Source organism: Oncorhynchus gorbuscha, linkage group LG18 (genome assembly GCF_021184085.1).
Source record: "Oncorhynchus gorbuscha isolate QuinsamMale2020 ecotype Even-year linkage group LG18, OgorEven_v1.0, whole genome shotgun sequence".
NCBI lineage: Eukaryota > Metazoa > Chordata > Actinopteri > Salmoniformes > Salmonidae > Oncorhynchus > Oncorhynchus gorbuscha.
In genome coordinates this window covers 24,967,726-24,992,241 of record NC_060190.1, presented here as the reverse complement: position 1 = coordinate 24,992,241, position 24,516 = coordinate 24,967,726, and the positions used below count along the sequence as shown (strand labels likewise).

Genomic DNA, 24,516 nt, shown 5'->3' with positions numbered 1-24,516 from the left:
TCTCGTCTGTCTCTCGTCTCTGTCTCTCTCGTCTGTCTCTCTCTCTCTCTCGTCTGTCTCTGTCTCTCTCTCTCGTCTGTCTCTCTCTGTCTCTCTCTCTCTCTCGTCTGTCTCTCTCTCTCTCTCGTCTGTCTCTGTGGGTGTAACTGTCCTGTTTCCGTTGAGAGATGGGAAGGAGTTAATGTGTTCTCTGCTGCCACTGCCAAGTACAAAATGTGTTTTCTCATAATTTTATGATCAAATTAAGAGAAATGTCATCCCACAGCTATGACTAAAAGATTTCTTGTCCAGAAAGTTTTTTTTTTGGGGTGGGGGGGTTTCACATGGGTAATGTTCTGTAGGGGAGGAAAGCAACTGTGACTTCAAACATTAATTAAAAAATGTCAAGATTCGAGTTTCACTGGGTTGTTCGTAAGGTGGAGCGTTCCCGAGCCCCGTTGGGTCAGGGTGTGTGTTTTGAGTGTCGTAAAGGGTGTGTCTGCAGTCTTAGCACCTGGCACAGCTTTATATATCACAAGGAACAATGGTATGTCCCCCCCCCAGACATCACACACACTTTCCACCGTTCTCCTTCTCGCTCTTCCTTTCCTTCTTTCTGTCTAGCCTTCTTTTACACGTGGGATAAAAGTGTATCTCCAGTCGTGAAGACCTCTGCTGCGGCTTCCTTCTTCTTTTTTGAGCATAGCGGTAGTCTTTGGAGATGGCACAGTATACGGTATAAACAATATCTTTTTGAAATCCTTAAAGGTAGTGTGTGTGTGTGTTACGCCACTGCTAATTACTGTAAGTTAAGTGTAACTATAAGAAATCTAAGATGGCAAATACATTTCATCCAGGGCATGGATCCAGCTATGCATGTGGCTTGCTAGCTCAGTGGCTAGATGCCAAGCTCGGGCTTATTGGTTACAGCAGAGACATTCCATCCCCTCTTAGATAAAGATCCCTGTTGTCTGAATTGTTTTGTGTGTCAAAAATAAATAAATAAATAAATATATATAGTAACAGTCAAACGTTTGGACACACCGACTCATTCCAGGGTTTTTCTTTATTTGTACTATAATAGTGAAGACATCGAAACTATGAAATAGCACATGGAATCAATTTGTGACCAAAAAAGTTGTATGTATTTGAGATTCTTAAAAGCAGTCATCGTTTGCTTTAATGACAGCTTTGCACACTTTTGGCATTCTCTCAACCAGCTTCATGAGGTAGTCACCTGGAATATGTTTCAATTAGCACTTGTGCCTAGTTAAAAGTTTGTGGATTTTTTTCGAGCGAATCAGTTGTGTTGTAAGAAGGTAGAGGTGGTATACAGAAGATAGCCCTATTTGGTAAAAGACCAAGTCCATATTACGCCAAGAACAGCTCAAATAAGTAGAGAAATGACAGTCCATCATTACTTTAAGACATGTAGGTCAGTCAATCGGAAAAATGTCAATAACTTTGAAAGTTTCTTCAAGTGCAGTCGCATAAAACATTGAGTGCTATGATGAAACTGGCTCTCATGAGGACCGCCACAGGAAAGACAGACCCAGAGTTACCTCTGTTGCAGAGGATGAATTCATTAGTTGCCAGCCTCAGAAATTGCAGCCTAAATAAATGCTTCAGAATTCAAGTAAGACACATCTCAACATCAACTGTTAAGAGACTGCATGAATCAGGCCTTCATGGTCGAATTGCTGCAAAAAAAAAAACTACTAAAGGACACCAATGAGAAGAGACTTGCTTGGGCCAAGGTCGGATGAATTTGCGATTTCTCTTTTTTTGGTTCCAACCACCGTGTCTTTGTGAGACGCAGAGGAGGTGAATGGATGATATCCACGTGTGGTTCCCACCGTGAAGCATGGAGGACGAGGTGGGATGGTGTGTTTTGCTGGTGACACTGTATGTGATTTATTTAGAATTCAAGGCACACTTACCCAGCATGGCTACCACTGCATTCTGCAGCAATAAGCCATCCCATCTGGTTTGTGCTTAGTGGGACTATCATTTTGTTTTCAACAGGACAATGATCCAAAACACCTCCAGGCTGTGTAAGGGCTATTTGACCAAGGAGAGTGATGGAGTGCTGCATCAGATGACCTGTCCTCCACAATCACCCGACCTCAACCCAACTGAGATGGTTTGTCATGAGTTGGACCGCAGAAGGAAGGAAAAGCAGCATATGAAGTGCTCAGCATATGTGGGAACTCCTTCAAGACTGTTGGAAAAGCATTCCAGGTCAAGGTGGTTGAGAGAATGCCAAGAGTGTTCAAAGCTTTCATCAAAGCGAAGGTTGGCTACTTAAGAATCTAAAATTATATTTTGATTTGTTTAACACTTTTTTGGGGGGTTACTGCATAATTCCATATGTGTTAGTTCATAGTTTTGATGTCTACACTATTCTTCAATGTAGAAAATAGTAAAAATAAAGAAAAACCCTTGAATGAGCAGGTGTACAAATTTTTGACTGGTACTGTGTCATTGTTTAAAATTGTGCCCCTTGTGTGCACTTCTGGTAATTCCCTATATCCCGGTATGGTACAGAAACGGTATGAAACTCGAAACACTGCCTAACCCTACGTGGCGTTGGTAGTACTGGTGGTGAGAAGCTTGTACATGGGGTGGTTAGGCTGACAATCTCTCCAGAGGCCCAGTAAAAAAAACATAGCTGGAATAGTTCATTTCAGCTCTGGCTGCCCGGTTAATCACAACCACATTTTACCCAGACGCTCCACTCTCCAGCCAGACCGACAGAGAGAGAGAGAGAGAGCGAGATGGATGGAGAGAGAGAGTGAAGGAAAAGCAGCAAATGAAATAGTGGTCGACCAATTAATCGGCATGGCTGATTTAATTGGGGCCGATTTTCATGTTTTCAGAACAATCGGTAATCTGCATTTTTGGATGCCGATTACATTGTACTTCACGAGGAGACTGCGTGGCAGGCTGACCACCTGTTACGTGAGGGCAGCAAAGAGCCAAGTTAAGTTGCTAGCTGGCATTAAACTTATACAAAAACAATCAATCATCACATAATCACTAGTTAACTACACATAGTTGGTGATATTACTAGTTTAACTAGCTTGTCCTGCATTGCAAATAATCAATGTGTTGCCTGTTAATTTATCATCGAATCACAGCCAACTTCGCCAAACGGGTGATGATTTAACAAGCGCATTTGCAAAAAAAGCACTGTTGCACCAATGTACCTAACCATAAACACCAATGCCTTAAAATCAGAAGTATATATTTTTTAAACCTGCATATTTAGTTGAGAGATTCATGTTAGCAGGCAATATTAACTTGGGAAATTGTGTCACTTCTCTTGCGTTCTGTGCAAGCAGAGTCTGGGTATATGCAGCAGTTTGGGCCGCCTGGCTCGTTGCGAACTGTGTGAAGACCATTTCTTCCTAACAAAGACCCTAATTTAATTTGCCAGAATTTTACATAATTATGACAATTTTGGAGGGGGGGAGGGAAGAGGCATGGAGGGCGAGAGAGAGGAGGGATGGGAGGAGAGAGGAGGGATGGGAGGAGGGAGGAGAGATGGGAGGGATGGGAGGAGAGAGGAGGGATGGGAGGAGAGAGGAGGGATGGGAGGAGAGAGGAGGGATGAGGAGGGATGGGAGGAGGGATGGGAGGAGGGATGGGAGGAGGGATGGGAGGAGGGATGGGAGGAGAGATGGGAGGAGAGATGGGAGGAGAGATGGGAGGAGAGATGGGAGGAGAGATGGGAGGAGAGATGGGAGGAGAGATGGAGAGAGATGGGAGGAGAGATGGGAGGAGAGATGGGAGGAGGGATGGGAGGAGAGATGAGAGGAGGGATGGGAGGAGGGATGGGAGGAGGGATGGGAGGAGAGAGGAGGGATGGGAGGAGAGAGGAGAGGAGGATGGGAGGAGAGATGGGAGGAGAGGGGAGAGATGGGAGGAGAGGGGAGGAGAGATGGGAGGAGAGGGAGGAGAGATGGGAGGAGAGATGGGGAGGAGGGATGGGAGGAGAGGAGGAGAGGAGGGATGGGAGGAGAGAGGAGGGATGTGAGGAGGGATGGGAGGAGAGATGGGAGGAGAGATGGGAGGAGAGCTGGGAGGAGAGATGGGAGGAGAGATGGGGGAGAGATGGGAGGAGAGGGGAGGAGAGGGGAGAGATGGGAGGGAGGGGAGGGATGGGAGGAGATGGGAGGAGAGGGGAGGGATGGGAGGAGAGATGGGAGGAGAGATGGGAGGAGGGATGGGAGGAGGGATGGGAGGAGAGGGAGGGATGGGAGGAGAGGGGGAGGGATGGGAGGAGGGATGGGAGGAGAGAGGAGGGATGGGAGGAGGGATGGGAGGAGAGATGGGATGGGAGGAGGGATGGGAGGAGAGATGGGGGAGAGATGGGAGGAGAGATGGGAGGAGAGATGGGAGGAGGGATGGGAGGAGAGAGGAGGGATGGGAGAGAGAGGAGAGATGAGAGGAGAGATGAGAGGAGAGATGGGAGGAGAGATGGGAGGAGAGAGGAGGGATGGGAGGAGAGATGGGAGGAGGGATGGGAGGAGAGAGGAGGGATGGGAGGAGAGAGGAGGGATGGGAGGAGAGAGGAGAGATGGGAGGAGAGCTGGGAGGAGAGCTGGGAGGAGAGCTGGGAGGAGAGATGGGAGGAGAGGGAGAGATGGGAGGAGAGGGGAGAGATGGGAGGAGAGGGGAGGGATGGGAGGAGAGGGGAGGGATGGGAGGAGAGGGGAGGAGGGATGGGAGGAGAGAGGAGGGAGGGATGGGAGGAGGGATGGGAGGAGAGATGGGAGGAGGGATGGGAGGAGAGATGGGAGGAGGGATGGGAGGAGAGAGGAGGGATGGGAGGGGAGGAGGGATGGGAGGAGAGAGGAGGGATGGGAGGAGAGGAGGGATGGGAGGAGAGAGGAGGGATGGGAGGAGGGATGGGAGGAGAGATGAGAGGAGAGGGGAGGGATGGGAGGAGAGATGGGAGGAGGGATGGGAGGAGAGATGGGAGGAGAGGGGAGGGATGGGAGGAGAGAGGAGGGATGGGAGGAGGGATGGGAGGAGAGATGGGAGGAGGGATGGGAGGAGAGATGGGAGGAGGGATGGGAGGAGAGAGGAGGGATGGGAGGAGAGAGGAGGGATGGGAGGAGAGATGGGAGGAGAGAGGAGGGATGGGAGGAGAGATGGGAGGAGGGATGGGAGGAGAGAGGAGGGATGGGAGGAGAGATGGGAGGAGGGATGGGAGGAGGGAGGAGGGATGGGAGGAGAGAGGAGGGATGGGAGGAGAGAGGAGGGATGGGAGGGATGGGAGGAGAGATGGGAGGAGAGCTGGGAGAGCTGGGAGGAGAGGGGAGGGATGGGAGGAGGGATGAGAGGAGGGATGGGAGGAGGGATGGGGATGGGGGGGATGGGAGGAGAGATGGGAGGAGGGATGGGAGGAGAGATGGGAGGAGGGATGGGAGGAGGGATGGGATGGGAGGGATGGGAGGAGGGATGGGAGGAGAGATGAGAGGAGAGATGAGAGGAGAGATGAGAGGAGAGATGAGAGGAGGGATGGGAGGAGAGATGGGAGGAGAGGGGAGGGATGGGAGGAGAGAGGAGGGATGGGAGGAGGGATGGGGGAGAGAGGAGGGATGGGAGGAGGGAGGAGGGATGGGGGAGGCAGAGGAGGGATGAGAGGAGGGATGGGAGGAGGGATGGGAGGAGAGAGGAGGATGGGAGGAGGGATGGGAGGAGGGATGGGAGGAGAGAGGAGGGATGGGATGGGAGGAGGGATGGGAGGAGGGAGGAGGGATGGGAGGAGAGAGGAGGGATGGGAGGAGAGAGGGAGGGATGGGGGAGGAGAGAGGAGGGATGGGAGGAGAGAGGAGGGATGGGAGGAGGGATGGGAGGAGAGAGGAGGGATGGGAGGAGAGAGGAGGGATGGGAGGAGAGAGGAGATGGATGGGGATGGGAGGAGAGGAGGGATGGGGATGAGGAGGGGGGATGGATGGGGGAGAGGGAGGGGGATGGATGGGGGAGAGGAGAGGGGGAGAGAGGAGAGAGCGGGGTTCTATTACTGGGTGACATTTCTTTGAATTGCACTGAATTGAATTCTACTTCCTCTCACTCAAATTCATATTGATCTTCCTGTGGGGGTGTGGCCAACTCGAGTTGAATGGGAGTCGATTCCAAAATGATGAGTGGAGCCCAACCCTGGCACACACACACTGCTAATGCAGACACTGGCCAACCAAACAACACAGTAACCCCGATTTCTATGTGCATGACCACACACTTATGTGTATGAGCTGTTGTTGAGTTTAACGCAACACACATGAGACAGTTGGCACCACAAAGCTACAACATAAGACTATAATTGGCCTTGTGGCTTGAGCTTTCAATCATTTGATGTGAATCAAGTTGGTCTGGATCTTGCTATTTGTCTCCCTCAATACTACTGCTTCTAGTTCCTTGGCGAATGATTTCATACCCCAAAGCGTTTTACCAATCAACTGCATTTATTTTTAGAAGAAGTGCAAATGAATTCTTACCCACATTCACGCTGGGTGGGGGGGTAGGGGGGGGTACAGAAAATAGGAATACTCGTCTCGTATGCTGCCAGACGACGGCAATATCTGCATTTCAATTAACACTAGCGTTTGCGTTGGAAATGCTAATGCAGCCTTTTCCGCAAACCTGGGGGAATGTGCCATCACTTTGTCTCATCCTGGTTATTCATTAGCCCTTCGTAATTGCTGGTGAACATACACGAAGCCGGGAGTAATGGAATGATCCCGTCTCTAAAGGTCAAAGGAGCGCGGTCTTTACAGCGCTGTGTGTGCAGGGTGCCCCATTGGGTTGGGAAGATGCGCCTTTCTATTGGACGACTGAACTGGAAATCTTCCCACCGGTTTGTTTTGTTATTCAGAACGTCATCTCAAATCAGATGTTAACTTGAGCTCAAGACTTGTGATTTGAAGAATGAGAGGCAGTGAGCGGAGAGACCGACGTCGGTGGACTTCCTGTCCCAAAAGCACTGTGGGCTGAGCTCAGATGCTTGCCACATATCACAGGTGTTTGTCATAGCATGAGCTCACCAGTTGCAAACCGTAGTCTGGCTTTTTCGTGGTCGGTTTTGGAGCAGTGGCTTCTTCCTGGCTGAGTGGCCTTTCAGGTTATGTCGATATAGGACTCGTTTTACTGTGGATATGGATACTTTTGTACCCGTTTCCTCCAGTACCTTAACAAGGTATTTTGCCGCTGTTCTGGGATTGATTTGCACTTTTTGCAACAAAGTACGTTCATCTCTAGGAGACAGAACGTGTCTCATTCTTGGGCGGTGTGACTGCTGCGTGGTCCCATGGTGTTTATACTTGCGTACTATTGTTTGTACAGATGAACGTGGTACCTTCAGGCACTTGGAAATTGCTCCCAAGTATCACCAGACTTGTGGAGGTCTACAATTTTTTTGCTGGGGTATTTTGATTTTCCTATGATGTCAAGTAAAGAGGCACTGAGTTTGAAGGTAGGCCTTGAAATAAATCCACAGTTAAACCTCCAATTAACTCTAATTATGTCAATTAGCCTATCAGAAGCTTCAAAAGCCATGACATAATTCTATGGATGTGTTTTCAAGAATAGGACTCGGAAATATGGAAGTATAGATTAGCCAAAATGTTTACCTGAGCATAACCCCAAAACTAAGGACTTATTCGCCAGCCCTACTCTGTTATGATTTTGTCATGGAGGACTGACTGGACTCATTGATTCAAGTTGAAAAATTATTGCTGCACTCATGGAATGGCATGCTTTGAGCACTACTGAAAAGTGCTATTTACATGTGAAAAATAAATGCCACCTGCTGCATTTGCTATGTGCCTATTGTTTACCTTTTTGTTGGCGACACTTTGATATCTTGATAATATGCAGCTGTTTAAAACCTTAAGTCGACCTGACACGCAAGCGTCCCATCTAGCCATCTGGAAATGCAAATGTGCTACGCTAAATGCTAATAGCACTCGTTAAAACTCAAACGTTCATTAAAACACACATGCAGGGTACTGAATTAAAGCTACACTCGTTGTGAATCCAGCCAACAAGTCAGATTTTTAAAATGCTTTTTGGCGAAAGCATGAGAAGCTATTATCTGATAGCATGCAACACCCCGAAATACCTGAAGGGGACGTAAACAAAATAATTAGGATAGCCGGCGCTACACAAAACACAGAAATAAAATATAAAACATTCATTACCTTTGACTTTTTTGTTGGCACTCCTAGATGTCCCATAAACATCACTATTGGGTATTTTTTCCGATTAAATCGGTCCATATATATACCCTAAATATCGATCTATGGAAAGTGTGTGATCAAGGAAAAAACAGCTTTTTAAAACGCAACGTCATTTTTAAAAATTAAAAAGTCCACGATAAACTTTCACAAAACACTTCGAAATACTTTTGTAATCCAACTTTAGGTATTAGTTAACGTTAATAATCTATCAAATTGATCACGGGGCGATGTGTATTCAATAGCTCCACGTCTTGAAATCATGTCCGGAAATTTCTCATCCAAAACATCCTGTCGGAGACCGGAAGGAATGTGCTCTCTCTTACTCGTTTGGCCAAGAAACAAAGTGCAGGCAAATGACAAGACTGGCGACATCCTGTGGAAGCTGTAGGACTTGCAATCTCAGCCCCATTTAATTTGCTTTCTAATAGACAATCCATGCAAGGGACGCATTGATATATTTTCCAGTTTTCAGTGATCAGTTTTTCTTCTGCTTTTCGATGAGACACACGTTCTGTTATAGTCACAGCATCGATTTAACCAGTTTTAGAAACGTCAGTGTTTTCTATCCACACATACTAATCATATGCATATACTATATTCCTGGCATGAGTAGCAGGACGCTGAAATGTTGCGCAATTTTTAACAGAATGTTCGGAAAAGTAGGGGGTAGACTTAACAGGTTAAAGGGCAAATCCACAGATGAAGCAATAACAAAACGGCCTCCCCGCCTCTGTTTTGGTAAAACGTTGCGGGATGGGCCAGGAGCAATGTAACCACTCCGATTAATAGACAGAGCCATCGACGCAAGGACTGACCCAACATGATATAAACAAAATATTGCTTTAACCATTTTATGAGGCTATACAGTGTTTGTTTCCATTTCCATTGTTTACAAACATTGGAGGAAAAACAAGCTTATATTTTGAGTTATCATGGAGTGTGACAGTTGAACTAAGCTCATGAGGCATTTTATAAGTTATATTCTTGAAGAATCAATTGATATACAGTGAAACGTTGGACCCACCTACCCATTCAAGGGATTTTTCTTTATTTTTACTATTTTCTACAAATCCACATGTTCTTTTTGAGATTCTTCAAAGTAGCCACCCTTTGCCTTGATGGGAGCTTTGCACACTCTTGGCATTCTCTCAACCAGCTTCACCTGGAATGCTTTTCCCAACCGTCTTGAAGGCGTTCCAACATATGCTGAGCACTTGTTGACTGCTTCTCCTTCACTCTACGGTCCAACTCATCCCAAACCGGGTGATTGTGGAGACCAGGTCATCTCATCCAGCACTCCATAACTCTCCTTGGTCAAATAGCCCTTACACAGCCTTGTGGTGTGTTGGGTCATTGTCCTGTTGAAAAGAAAATGATAGTCCCACTGTGGTAGGTAGCTATGCTGGTTAAGTGTGCCTTGAATTCGAGATAAATCACTGACCGTGTCCCCAGCAGAGCACACCATCACACCTCCTCCTCCATGCTTCACGGTGGGAACCACATGTGGAGATCATCTGTTCACCTCCCCTGTGTCTCACAAAGACACAGTGGTTGGTCTGACTCATCAGACCAAAGGACACATTTCCACCGGTCTAATGTCCATTGCTCATGTTTCTTGGCTCAAGCAAGTCTCTTCTTATTGGTGTTCTTCAGTAGTGGTTTCTTTTCAGCAATTCGACCATGAGGCCTGATTCACGCAATCTCCTTTGAACAGTTTATGTTGAGATGTCTGTTACTTGAACTCTGAAGCATTTATATGTGCTGCAATCTTAGGTGCAGTTAACTCTAATGAACTTGTCCTCTGCAGCAGAGGTAACTCTGGGTCTTTCTTTCCTGTGGCGGTCCTCATGAGAGTGAGTTTCATCATACCGCTTGATGGCTTTTGCGACCGCACTTGAACATTTTTTCAAAGTTATTAAAATTCTCCGGATGACCTTCGTCTTAAAGTAATGATTGACTGAGTTGTTCTTGCCATAATATGGACATAGCCCTATTTGGTATAACACCATTTTCTGTGTACCAACCCTACCTTGCCACAACACAGCTGATTGGCTCAAACACATTAAGAAGGAAATAAATATTTTTTATTTTACCCCCTTTTCTCCCCAATTTCATGGTATCCAATTGTTGTAGTAGCTACTATCTTGTCTCATTGCTACAACTCCCGTATGAGCTCGGGAGAGACGAAGGTTGAAAGTCGTGCATCCTCCGATACACAACCCAACCAGCCGTACTGCTTCTTAACACAGCGCGCATCCAACCCGGAAGCCAGCCGCACCAATGTGTCGGAGGGTACACCGTGCACCTGGCAACCTAGGTTAGCGCTCACTGCGCCCGGCCAGCCACAGGATTCGCTGGTGCGCGATGAGACAAGGACATCCCTACCGACCAAGCCCTCCCTAACCCGGACGACGCTAGGCCAATTGTGCGTCGCCCCACAGACCACCCGGTCGCAGCCGGTTACGACAGAGCCTGGGTGCAAACCCAGGGACTCTGATGGCACAGCTGGCGCTGCAATACAGCGCCCTTAACCACTGCGCCACCTGAGAGGCCATCACAAATGAACTTTTAACAAGGCACACCTGTCAATTGAAATGCATTCCAGGTGACTACCTCATGAAGTTGGTTGAGAGAATGTCAAGAGTGTGCAAAGCTGTCACCGAGGCAAAGGGTGGCTACTTTGAAGAGTATAAAATATATATATATACAGTGCCTTGCGAAAGTATTCGGCTCCCTTGAACTTTGCAACCTTTTTCCACATTTCAGGCTTCAAACATAAAGATATAAAACTGTATTTTTTTGTGAAGAATCAACAACCAGTCGGACACAATCATGAAGTGGAACGACATTTATTGGATATTTCAAACTTTTTTTTAACAAATCAAAAACTGAAAAATTGGGCGTGCAAAATTATTCAGCCCCCTTAAGTTAATACTTTCTAGCACCAACCTTTGCTGCAATTACAGCTGTAAGTCTATATATATTTTGATTTAACACTTATTTGGTTACTACTTGATTCCATATATGTTATGTCATAGTATGTTTGATGTCCCCACTATTATTCTACAATGTAGAAATTTGTAAAAATAAAGAAACCCTGGAATGAGTAGTGCTGTGTGTATGTGTATAAGTTAGAAGTCCAGTAATGGATGTAGCAGCTACAGATTTCCCCCTTTACATCTATCAAAGCACGCAAGTTTGAGCATGTGTTCATTAGGCCTATGGATTTATATTTTTATCAGCATGAATTAGATTGAGCAATAAAAGCCTCACTTTTATTCCATAGGTAGGGACCCACACTATGCAGCTATTACAAGAGCGCATTTTTCACTGGCTGTCCATTAGTTTAAAAACATTGATTGCCAGCTTAAACTTCTTGAATTCAACCATTTTATTGAGTTCAAATACACATTTAGATTTGAGAACAGCCATCCACAGCAACCACAATCTGTAAGGCGCAAATAGCTAAATGAGAGCGCAGCAGTGTGATTCACATCAATGCGCAATGTAAACTGACCAAAAAAAGAAACATCCTCTCACTGTCAACAGTGTTTATTTTCAGCAAAATTAACATGTGTAAATATGTGTATGAACACAACAAGATTCAACAACTGAGACATAAACTGAACAGGTTCTACAGACATGTGACTAACAGAAATTGAATAATGTGCCCCTGAACAAGGGGGGGGGGGTCAAGTAACAGTCAGTATCTGGTGTGGCCACCAGCTGCATTAAGTACTGCAGTGCATCTCCTCATGGACTGCACCAGATTAGACAATTATTGTGAGATGTTACCCCACTGTTCCACTAAGTCACCTGCAAGTTCCCAGACATTTCTGGGGGGAATGGCCTTAGCCCTCACCTTCTGATCCAACAGGTCCCAGATGTGCTCAATGGGATTGGGATCCAGGCTCTTCGCTGGCCATGGCAGAACACTGACATTTCTGTCTTGCAGGAAATCAAGCACAGAACTAGCAGTATAGCTAGTGGAACTGTCATGCTCGATGTTCATGTCAGGATGAGCCTGCAGGAAGGGTACCACATGAGGGAGGAGGATGTCTTCCCTGTGACACGCTGCATTGAGATTGCCTGCTACGATGACAAGCTCAGTCCGGTGATGCTGTGACACACCTCCCCAGACCATGACGGACCCTCCACCTCCAAATCGATCCCGCTCCAGAGTACAGGCCTCAGTGTAATGCTCATTTCTTTGATGAAAAACGCAAATCTGTCATCACCCCTGGTGAGATAAAATTGCGACTCGTCAGTGAAGAGCATTTTTTTTTGCAAGCCCTGTCTGGTCCAGCGACTGTGGGTTTGTGCCCATAGGCGACGTTGTTACCGGTGATGTCTGGCGAGGCCTGCCTTACAACAGGCCTACAAGCCCTCAGTCTAGCCTCTCTAAGCCTATTGCGTACAGTCTGAGCACTGATGGAGGGATTGTGGGTTCCTGGTGTAACTCGGGCATTTGTTGTTGCCATCCTGTACCTGTCCCATAGGTGTGATGTACCGATCCTGCGCCGGTTATGTTCTTGCACATTGTCTGCCGCTGCCAGGACGATCAGCTGTCCATCCTGCCTCCCTGTAAAGCTGTCTTAGGCGTCTCACAGTACGGACATGGCCATTTATTGCCCTGGCCACATCTGCATGCCCCCTTGACCCTGGGCATCTTTCTTTTTGTGCTTTTCACAAATGCCTCCTTTTAGTGTCCTAAGTTTTCATAACTGTGACCTTAATTGCCTACCACCTGTTAGTGTCATATGGACTGCTCCACAGGTACATGTTCATTAATGGTTTGTTTCCCATTCTTGTTCAATGAAATAGAGTTTAAACCCTTTACAATTTAAGTTATTTGGATTTTTATTCATTTTCTTTGAGACGGGGTCCTGAAAAAGGGACGTTTCCTTATTTTTGTTGGCGAGTTTAGATATCAAAAATAAGTGATGTCCGTACCGCCGTAGACGACACCACTGCTGTCATCCTTACCGCCAAGCGATCATTCAAGTTGGATAATCTTCGGATGTCGACTGCAGTCACACCATTGGAAGACGCAGCTTGGACTGTAACTTACAAAAGCCTATTTCCCTCCCCCCCCCCCCCCCGCCCCGCGATCCATCAAACACATCAGATGTGTCATCATAGTGGTCTCTGACTTGTGCTCAGACTCGCTCAGGTGGAACAAAGTCAAAGTTAAACGTGCATCTTTTTTTTCAATGCTGATTTGAATGTCATTGAGGGAACAAGGAAGCATCCCCCCCGCAACATCTTTTCTGAATTTAAAAGTAATCCTTCAAGTAATCTTCTCGTCTTTCAAAAGTATCTATAATCGTATTACATGTAATCCTTTGCTCCCCAACCCTGTCTGAGGTACAGTATCAAGGCAGCGCAAGTCAAATGCGGCCTCATAACATTTATAACCCGGTTTTAAATGTCATCAATCGCTGTCAACAGCCTATGAAAGCAGCGATACGAGAAAGGCAACAAATGGATGCATATATAGCCTTTCATCCTTGTTCTGTTCTCCATCATCGTTGCATCCGGCGTTTCCCTTGTTGCTACTAACGCCGTCTACTTTAGCACTTAGAGCTGAGAGGCATTTGAAGCAACATTAACGGCTATCGGCAGCTGTTAACTGCACCGAAACGCAGGCACAAATAATGCTGTCATATTTTCCAATCTCTTCTCAAGCGCTGCGAAATATGGGAAGGTATAGTGGAAATGATTGGCGGCTGCCGGGTGGGCTAGTCCCTTGGGCTATTGGGGAAACATGGCAGGTCATTTGCCTTGGCTGTTTGGGTGATAAATGTGCCCTCCACTGCTGCTCTGGGCTGGATATGCAAAGTGGAAGAAGCTTATTCACCGTGGTGTTGAGAAAATAGCAGGTAGAAATGTAATGACTAGAGCTGCCCTAATTTCCCTTTCCTATATGGCAGAGGATCGGGTCTGGTTCTAGATAAAGGGTATCCATTTGGACATCCCGGGATATTTCAATTGAAGCCTCTGGTTTCTCTGTACCAGCTCTCCCTCGCTCCTATTCTGTAGAGGTGCATAGATGGGATCTCTCTTCTCTCCCTCTTTTACTACTCCTCCTCCTCCTTAACTTCTGCATTCCTGTCACTCACCGTTCTGCCCCCCCCCCCCCCTTATCTGTTTTCCTCATTTGTGGGCACGTTTCTTTCTTTTCAATGTGTCTCTCGCTCTTCTTTGTCTTCTTTCTCTCTGTCGCCATTATCCAATGAAACACGCACACTGACATTTTGTTTACACTCGGCTCAACATTATTAATTACCCCGTGTTTGGCGTTGAAAGAATGTGTCTGAAAGCAAATACTAATGAATTTGTCTCTCTTTGTGTCCTTTTTCTTTTGTCAACCGCTCAACCCTCCCCTCCTTTTCCCGCCGTCTGATGACTCACAATGGGCGTTGTTACTCGTTCTGCGGCCTGGCCCGCCTGCCACTTGGGACCACTCAAACCAGTGGAGCGGTGTGGCCCAAACTAGTGCCAATGCATCTGTAGCATCACAGCTGGTTCAGAGAAACTATGCCTGTTAGTCCCCAAAGCTAATGTCTAGGCTTTAGCTCAGCAGTATTGTGAAATGTAGACGACCAGGGTTCAAACCGAGTTGATCGAACATGCACATAATTTGTCCGGTTCAAGTTTTTTTTTTTTGACATTGGAAAGATGAAGCGCTCTTACAAACAAGTATTGTTTGAAAGTTTCCTAAACCTTGCCTGACCACGATAGTCAGTTGGCCCCTGATGCACAAACCGCTCTCCTCTTATCACCATCTTACTCTTTCTGCCTCACTGGTTACCTCTAAAAGGTATGTCTAGCTTGTCTCACCTTCCTTCTGTCTCGTTCACTCTCTTTCCCGCCCATGTTCTGTCTCGCTCTTTAAAACAAATGTTCCTCTACCCCCCCCTCCCTCAGTTTAGGCTACCACTCTCCTATGCCCCCATCTCTCTCTCTCTCTCTCTCTCTCCCTCTTTCATCCCCGCTTCCCCTCTATAGCAAGGCATTGGAGCGTGCAGCGCTGTGCGACGCGCTTGACTGGGAATATGTGCTGATGAGTAGTGGAAAGGCAGGAAACTGCCTGAGCTCATAGGCCTCTCAGTCTGTTTCTCCTCCCACTGAGCTCCATTTCTCCCTCCATCCCTCTCCCTCTCTCCCTCTGAATATTCAGTTGCTCCAAACAGAGCCCCCCCCAAAAAAAGCTACATGCCTAACTAGCTTGGTGAAAGTATTTATTCAGATGAGCATTCAGTCATAGTAGACTGCACACACCCTCAGTCGTATGGCATACACAGTCTTCATGGACGGAGGGCTGTCTGGTTGTGGCACCGATCTAAAACGACATTAAAACACTGAGTCAAAGCATTAAGGAGAAAGTCTGCATTTACTCAGGCAGCGCAAGTTGCATTTATTATTGCCTCTTTATTGGTTCATTTGACCAATCCTCCAATAATTGGTTGAAAGATCAAAATAGGGCTGCCCGTGTAAACGCCTCCATAAAAACACGGTAATGCGAACCCATTGTGAATGCAGCCAGATAATGTGTGCTGTCAGTGCTGGGCAGGGCCATTTTGCTGTTCTGATCAGAGTGTGTGATCTAGTGGATGAGCTAATGGGGAGGAGACAATGATTTGGCAATATTAAGATTTGCTCTCTCTCAATGTCGGAGGAGCTTCGTGAACGCACTCAGTTCTTCATTGCTGCGACTTGCTTGCTAGTTGAGATTTCTGATCGTGTTAGGCTGCGTTTCATTCAAAAACAATGTACAGCGGTTTGATCACGGGGGAGAGGCACTAGTAATGGCTACAGTTTTCGGGTTGGCGATTTATTGCAAGTGTATTGGTTTATAAATGAAATCTCTTTGCCAAAATTAGTCATCTCTCCCATGTCTTATTCGACTAGTAGCTGCTCTGAAATGTTTATCGCTTGCTTACATTTGACACCCTCCTCTGTTTTAATATAACACACACACATTCATTCTTCATTTTGGTTGCCTATCCTGACGAAGTTTGTTCTGTAGAAAGTATTTGACTCGTGCCACAAATTTAAGGCAATTAGAAGGGTGGGGTTGGGGTGGGGGGGGTTCGGCAGGCAAGATAATGTCATATTTTTCGGCACAACACCAGATCCATAAGCATTGGTACCGTAGGCCGATTAGGGCACCCACCCACAGTTCTCAGAAGGACAGAGTGGTAATTCATCTTAACAGACCATGAAACTCGAATGCAACACCAGTCTTAGCGAATGCGTCAGTCTTAGCGAATTCCAATGAGCAATTTGAAGATGTTAGGAACGCGCAGCCTATCAATTCTAAGTCTAAGGGAAGCTTTCCCTGACGTGAATTGAATGGCCAAAATGATGTAATCTAATTAGCTTACTCCCATCTATACAGGAAAATATATATATATATATAATAATAGGGTACTACACGAAAAGGGCATGATTTGGCCACAGAGGATCATTAGCTTTTAAAAAGTAAACTGTGGATTGTTTTAAATTGTGTAGTTTACAGTTGGAAGGGCCCACAATTTGGGCAGAGGGTGCAGCAAATGCCAAATAGATTGTTGAGTTGTGACTGTCGGTGAAAAGCAGAGACTCAGCCAGGCGTATGGCAATATTTAAAAATACAGTTGGGGGAAAACAGTTTGGAAAACAAATGGCTATTGCCTACATTTCTTCTCAAATGGCAATCTGATTTGGCCTATAGCCTAGGTCTACACTAAGCCACTGTGCTGCATTGTCTTTTTTTGCAAAAAGTGATTGAGATATTATTAGACGAGATTATGACCGTCTAATCATCACATTAGGAATGGTAGGCTATCTCACGTAAGTCTACAAATGCGAGGATGCATGGAATGCTGTATTATAAAGGCAATTTAATTAATTACTTTTTTTAATGGGAAAAATGTGCTTCCCTGAACGTCAAACCCACATGCTACAACTGCTTACAAGCACGTTTCCTCAGCCAGCAGGACTAGTAACGAAAGGCAAAACCACTAGCCTATGTTTTCTACTATCCCCCATAGTAGAAAGGTTCCCCTATTCTATTGATCAACTTGTCGTTCTGTGCGGGAAATAAATAGCCTATATCCCAAACAGACTCTGGGACAGTTGTGGGACAACAGATCCCACATTCATACAACCAGTAGGCCTAAACCACATCCCCCAAAACACTTTATTGGCTTAATTGTTTTTCACTTGGTTAACTGAAACCCTGCTACATAGATAGAAGCCTAGGCCTGATAAGAGAGGAAGGTTAATCATTGAATAGTTATCCAGTTCTGGGGACAGCCCGTCACACAACACATCACATGACGCACAGCCATGATAGTCTGTCTTGCACATCGGCGCACGCACCTCGCTCATGGCACAAGTCAACACGGAGAGCGAGAGAGAGGCGCTACTAAAAAAAATTGGGACTCTTATATATGTTGTCACCATTCCCCACATCTCTCCCGTTGCGTTCGTTTATATATATTATATACATTTTATTTTCAAACTTGTTTTTGTTTGGCTAATAGGGGCCGAAGCCATCTTATCACAATGTTTTATGGGTACTTAGTCACGACAGTACAAAGGTTGACATCGCCCAACGCTAAAGGAGACACTACTGTTTTGTTTAGTCAATGAGTGGAGTAATCGAGCCATTTAGGGCTATTTCCTCAAGTTCTAGACCAAATTCAACACGTTATCTAGGCATTCCTCATCTCTACTGGTGATATTAGGCTTTCCCTTATTTGCTGAAATATTTGGCTGTTGCCTATTATTGTATAAACAACCCCTGACCTATCCCAGTACAAGCGAGCCATTAATCTCACCCCTCGATGCACTAACCATTTGGCCAGTGGAGAACGAACGCAGCTATCAACGCAGGCCGGGCTCTTAAAAATATGAAGTCAAAGGAAGGAAACATTTACGACTGAATAAAAGGCGGCAGCGATTCCTTTTAATGCCCCCTCCCCCCTCCCTTGGAGCGGCTATTTCCCCTCCCCTATCTTAGCGTGATTTAAAATGGCTATGGCCAGGTTTACGACAGTCCGTGTTCGGGAGAAGTTGGGAGCAGCAGTGTGTCTCGTGGAGCCGCGAGCCTTCTTAGCGAGCGCTCTGGGTGTCCGAGCCAGTGGAGCTCATCTATGGGCACGGGGAGAGAACGAGACGAGAGAAGGTAATAGGAGGGTGAATCAAGACACTGGCATTTTCTAACGGCACTCCATGAGCGTGAGGCTGCGTTCCATTATGATCCAGTTTGTGGGCCGAACAGCTGACGTTCTGGAGGACTTGGATGAAGTTCACGTCAGGGAAAGCACCGCGTGGGGCCCGAAACGGGTCGGTTTAGTTTGTGCCTAATGTAATAACTCGCCGACTAGGGTGCAATGTTGTTGTTCACGTAAGATAAACGGTAACCAACACAAACATACAAAAGACGGGCACATTCAAACAGTGGCAACAAGTTCCACAGTTCACGCTGAGGCGCCGGAAACTCAGAGCTGGAACTCACTGCAGCTGTTGAGGTGGAAATACTGCTGAATGTGCGGTCACATAAATCCTGCTCACATCTAAAATACCCCCATGCATAGATCACACACAAGTACGATGAGATGAAATAAGCCCTCGTAGTTCAGAATATCTGACTGCGCCTTCCTGGACAAATCCTTGGTGAAGGTGAGGTGGAGAGAATCAGTGGGGGAGAGATACAGACAGAGGGGGGGGGGGGTAGCGGGAGAAAGACAGGGGGTAGAAGAGAATGTATGAGAGAGCGAGATGGACAGAGAGGATAGAGGAAGATGGGTAGAGGGAGAGAGGGAAATGAACAGAGCCGGTAAAGGGTGAGATAAGAGAACTGATGGGAGGCTTAATGATGCTTCACACTAGCGCTGTGTTCAGTCATTCAGTGTCCAGTCACTGGAAAAATTGTGACTTGGTTGGCCTTCTTCACTGGTTAAAAATCTTTTGAGTGGTATTAATTTGTACAGTTGAGTGACATCATCGGAAACATTCCAAAGATGAATTTGGTGTCCCACAAGGTTCTGTGCTTGGACCCATATTATTTTATTTAAATGGGATTTTGATTTGTGCTTCCCTTGTGGCACAGTGGTGTAAGGCATTGCCATCGCAGTGCTAGAGGCGTCACTACAGACCAGAGTTCTAGACCCATGAAGTGGCGCACAATTGGCCCAGCGCCGTCCAGATAAGGAGAGGATATTTTGGCCGGCTGGGATGTCCTTGTCCCCCGCCCCTGTCTCTCTCACTCGCCCCCGCCCCTGTCTCTCTCACTCGTCCCCCCTGTCTCTCTCACTCGTCCCCCTGTCTCTCTCACTCGTCCCCCCTGTCTCTCTCACTCGTCCCCCTGTCTCTCTCACTCGTCCCCCCTGTCTCTCTCACTCGTCCCCCCCCTGTCTCTCTCACTCGTCCCCCTGTCTCTCTCACTCGTCCCCCCTGTCTCTCTCACTCGTCCCCCCTGTCTCTCTCACTCGTCCCCCTGTCTCTCTCACTCGTCCCCCCCCCCTGTCTCTCTCACTCGTCCCCCCTGTCTCTCTCACTCGTCCCCCCTGTCTCTCTCACTCGTCCCCCTGACTCGTCCCCCTGACTCGTCCCCCCTGTCTCTCTCGCTCGTCCCCCCTCTCTCTCTCTCGCTCGTCCCCCCGTCTCTCTCGCCCCCTCCTCTCTCTCTCTCACTCGCCCCCTGTCTCTCTCACTCGCCCCCGCCCCTGTCTCTCTCACTCGCCCCCGCCCCTGTCTCTCTCACTCGCCCCCGCCCCTGTCTCTCTCACTCGCCCCCGCCCCTGTCTCTCTCACTCGCCCCCGCCCCTGTCTCTCTCACTCGTCCCCCTGTCTCTCTCACTCGTCCCCCTGTCTCTCTCACTCGTCCCCCTGTCTCTCTCACTCGTCCCCCCTGTCTCTCTCACTCGTCCCCCCCTGTCTCTCTCACTCGCCCCCCCCCTGTCTCTCTCACTCGTCCCCCCCCTGTCTCTCTCACTCGCCCCCCCCTGTCTCTCTCACTCGTCCCCCTGTCTCTCTCACTCGTCCCCCTGTCTCTCTCACTCGTCCCCCTGTCTCTCTCACTCGTCCCCCTGTCTCTCTCACTCGTCCCCCTGTCTCTCTCACTCGTCCCCCCTGTCTCTCTCACTCGTCCCCCCTGTCTCTCTCACTCGTCCCCCCTGTCTCTCTCACTCGTCCCCCTGACTCGTCTGTCCCCTGTCCTCTGACTCGTCCCCCCTGTCTCTCTCGCTCGTCCCCCCTGTCTCTCTCGCTCGTCCCCCCGTCTCTCTCGCTCGTCCCCCCTGTCTCTCTCGCTCGTCCCCCCGTCTCTCTCGCTCGTCCCCCCGTCTCTCTCGCTCGCCCCCCGTCTCTCTCGCTCGCTCCCCGTCTCTCTCGCTCGCTCCCCCGTCTCTCGCATTTTGTCAGGAAAGCAGCTGCCCCCCGTCTCTCTCGCTCGCCCCCCCCGTCTCTCTCGCTCGCCCCCCGTCTCTCTCGCTCGTCCCCCCCGTCTCTCTCGCTCGTCCCCCCCGTCTCTCTCGCTCGTCCCCCGTCTCGCTCGCCCCCCCTCTCGCTCGTCCCCGTCTCTCTCGCTCGCCCCCCCCGTCTCTCTCGCTCGCCCCCCGTCTCTCTCGCTCGCCCCCCGTCTCTCTCGCTCGCCCCCCCCGTCTCTCGCTCGTCCCGTCTCTCTCGCTCCCCCCCGTCTCTCTCGCTCGCTCCCCCCGTCTCTCTCTCGTCCCCCCCCCGTCTCTCTCGCTCGCCCCCCGTCTCTCTCGCTCGCCCCCCGTCTCTCTCGCTCGCCCCCCGTCTCTCTCGCTCGTCCCCCCCGTCGTCTCTCGTCGTCCCCCCGTCTCTCCGTCCCCCCGTCTCTCTCGCTCGTCCCCCCGTCTCTCTCGCTCGTCCCCCCGTCTCTCTCGCTCGTCCCCCCGTCTCTCGCTCGTCCCCCCCGTCTCTCTCGCTCGTCCCCCCGTCTCTCTCGCTCGTCCCCCGTCTCTCTCGCTCGTCCCCCCGTCTCTCGCTCGTCCCCCGTCTCTCTCGCTCGTCCCCCCGTCTCTCTCGCTCTCCATCCCCGTCTCTCTCGCTCGTCCCCCCGTCTCTCTCGCTCGTCCCCCCCGTCTCTCTCGCTCGTCCCCCCGTCTCTCTCGCTCGTCCCCCCGTCTCTCGCTCGTCCCCCCGTCTCTCTCGCTCGTCCCCCCCGTCTCTCTCGCTCGTCCCCCCGTCTCTCTCGCTCGTCCCCCCCGTCTCTCTCGCTCGTCCCCCCCGTCTCTCTCGCTCGTCCCCCCGTCTCTCTCGCTCGTCCCCCCGTCTCTCTCGCTCGTCCCCCCCGTCTCTCTCGCTCGCCCCCCGTCTCTCTCGCTCGCCCCCCGTCTCTCTCGCTCGCCCCCCCCGTCTCTCTCGCTCGCCCCCCCGTCTCTCTCGCTCCCCCCCGTCTCTCTCGCTCGCCCCCCCGTCTCTCTCGCTCGTCCCCCCGTCTCTCTCGCTCGTCCCCCGTTTCTCTCGCTCGTCCCCCCGTCTCTCTCGCTCGTCCCCCGTCTCTCTCGCTCGTCCCCCCGTCTCTCGCTCGCCCGTCCGTCCCCCCCCGTCTCTCTCGCTCGCTCGCCCCCCGTCTCTCTCGCTCGCCCCCCCCGTCTCTCTCGCTCGCCCCCCGTCTCTCTCGCTCGCCCCCCCCCCTGTCTCTCTCGCTCGCCCCCCCCGTCTCTCTCACTCGCCCCCCCCTGTCTCTCTCGCTCGCCCTTTCTCTGTCCCTTTCTCTCGACTCCTCTCTCTCGCCCCCTCTCTCTCGACTCCTCTCTCTCGCCCCCTCTCTCTCGACTCCTCTCTCTTTCCACAGCATATTCATCCTGTCCAGGCTTTCATTTGTGGAAATTGGATGACACAAACTCCCCTGAACCTCGCTGCTACCAGAGCTATGGTTTGCAATTCCACCGGCTAGCTTTTAGGGCTGTCTGATTGTGTGCATTTTTCCGAACCAAAACACTTTCCCCCCTAAATCTCCCTCCAATGCGCACACATGGACACAGTCATTTGTTAACTGACCGTACTACCTCAATGCGTTCTTGGGGACTAATTGACACACAGGCCAACTCCTGAAATCACTCTCCGGAGGAAAACCCAAGATAAGGGAGGAAAGAATTGACTTATTATTCCTTCCCTCTTTCTCTTCATTTTTCATGTTTAGATTTTTGTTATATCTCATGTTTTTGTCCCCCCCCCCCTCCCACGGCTTTCGTCCCTCCCTCCCTCCCTCCCTCACCGCTCTTTGTCCCTCCCTCCATCGTCTCATCTTTCCCAATTCGGTTCGGTCATAAAATAACCCTCTGCCGACACTTTCATAGTCTAGGTGAAATTAAGCCGGGCCTCAGAGTTGCCGCACACATTTTGCGTAATCAGCATTTACAGGAAAACTAATGTCCCGGTATCGCCGGAACATGATTGGTCTCATGATTGGTCTTTCAAGCAGCGCTGAGATGGGCCAACTCAAACTCTCTGCTATCATTGGCACTAGAAGTCACCCACAAGGGAAAAAAGTATTTTTCCATTACTTTCACCTCCCGTCAATTAAACCCCCCATTCCTCCTCTCCCATCAAACCCCCCCCGTACCTCTTCTCCCATCAACCTCCCCGTACCTCCTCTCCCATCAAACCCCCGTACCTCCTCTCCCATCAAACCCCCGTACCTCCTCTCCCATCAAACCCCCCGTACCTCCTCTCCCATCAAACCCCCGTACCTCCTCTCCCATCAAACCCCCCCTCTCCCATCAAACCCCCGTCCCTCTTCCATCAAACCCCCTGTCCCTTCTCTCCCATCAACCCCCCTGTCCCTCCTCTCCCTTCTCTCCCATCAAACCTCCCCGTCCCTCCCCCCTGTCCCTCCTCTCCCATCAACCCCCCGTCCCTCCTCTCCCATCAAACCTCAAACCCCCCGTCCCTCCTCTCCCATCAAACCCCCCGTCCCTCCTCTCCCATCAAAAATCCCCCCGTCCCTCCTCTCCCATCAAACCCCCCGTCCCTCCCTCTCACATCAACCCCCGTCCGTCCCTCCTCTCCCATCAATCCCCGTCCCCCCTCTCCATCAATCCCTCCTCTCCCATCAATCCCCCACCCCGTCCCTCCTCTCCCTATCCCCCCGTCCCCCTCCTCTCCTCCATCAATCGCCCCCGTCCCTCCTCTCCCATCAAACCCCCCGTCCCTCCTCTCACATCAAATCAATCCCCCCCCCGTCCCCCTCCTCTCACATCAACCCCCCCCCGTCCCTCCTCTCCCATCAAATCCCCCCCGTCCCTCCTCTCCCATCAAATCCCCCCGTCCCCTCCTCTCCCATCAATCCCCCCCCCGTCCCTCCTCTCACATAAAACCTCCCCGTCCCTCCTCTCCCATCAAACCCCCCCGTCCCTCCTCTCCCATCAAACCCCCGTCCCTCCTCTCATCATCCCAAAACCTCCCCGTCCCTCCCTCACATCAAACCCCCCCCCGTCCCTCCTCTCAAACATCAAACCCCCCCGTCCCTCCTCTCACATCAAACCCCCCCCCCCCGTCCCTCCTCTCACATCAAACCCCCCGTCCCTCCTCTCACATCAACCCCCGTCCCTCCTCTCACATCAACCCCCCCGTCCCTCCTCTCATCATCAATCAAACCCCCCCGTCCCTCCTCTCCCCCCGTCCCTCTCCCATCAATCGGCCCCGTCCCTCTCCCATCAATCGTCCCTCTCCCATCAATCGGCCCCCGTCCCTCTCCCATCAATCGGCCCCCGTCCCTCTCCCAATCCCCCCCCGTCCCTCTCCCACTCACCCCCCGTCCGTCCCCCATCCCTCCTCTCCCATCAATCCCCCATCAACCCCCGTCCCTCCTCTCCCATCAATCCCCCTCCCCCCCGTCCCTCCTCTCCCATCAATCCCCCCCATCAATCCCTCCTCTCCCATCAATCCCCCACCCCCCCGTCCCTCCTCTCCCATCAACCCCCCCATCCATCCGTGCCAAGGGAATCCAACTCTCGGAAGGTATGGAAGCGGAGGGGGTGCTGGCACTTGTCACTTAATTTAGAAGAATTAAAAATTCAGTCAATCCCACTCCCACACTGGGAATAGCCAAATGGGCCCGGGAACTTTGGTTCAGACAATTTAGAGGTTGTTTTGGTTTGGATGGAAGCATATATTTAGGGGCTCCTGAGTGGCGCAGCGGTGTAAGGCACTTTTTTGATTCCAGGCTGTATCACAACTGGTCGTGATTGGGAGGCCCCATAGTGCTGCGCACAACTTGCCCAGAGTCATCCGGGTTTGGCCTGGGTAGGACGTTATTGTA

The 24,516-nt window shown here is 49.9% G+C and overlaps 1 protein-coding gene across 3 annotated transcripts in view; it reads left to right on the top strand.

Annotated features, from left to right (window-relative positions):
• LOC124003403 (plexin-A1-like) overlaps positions 1-24,516 on the top strand; it is a 328,475-nt gene that overhangs the window by 23,228 nt on the left and 280,731 nt on the right. The gene's annotated exons all lie outside the window — the stretch shown is intronic.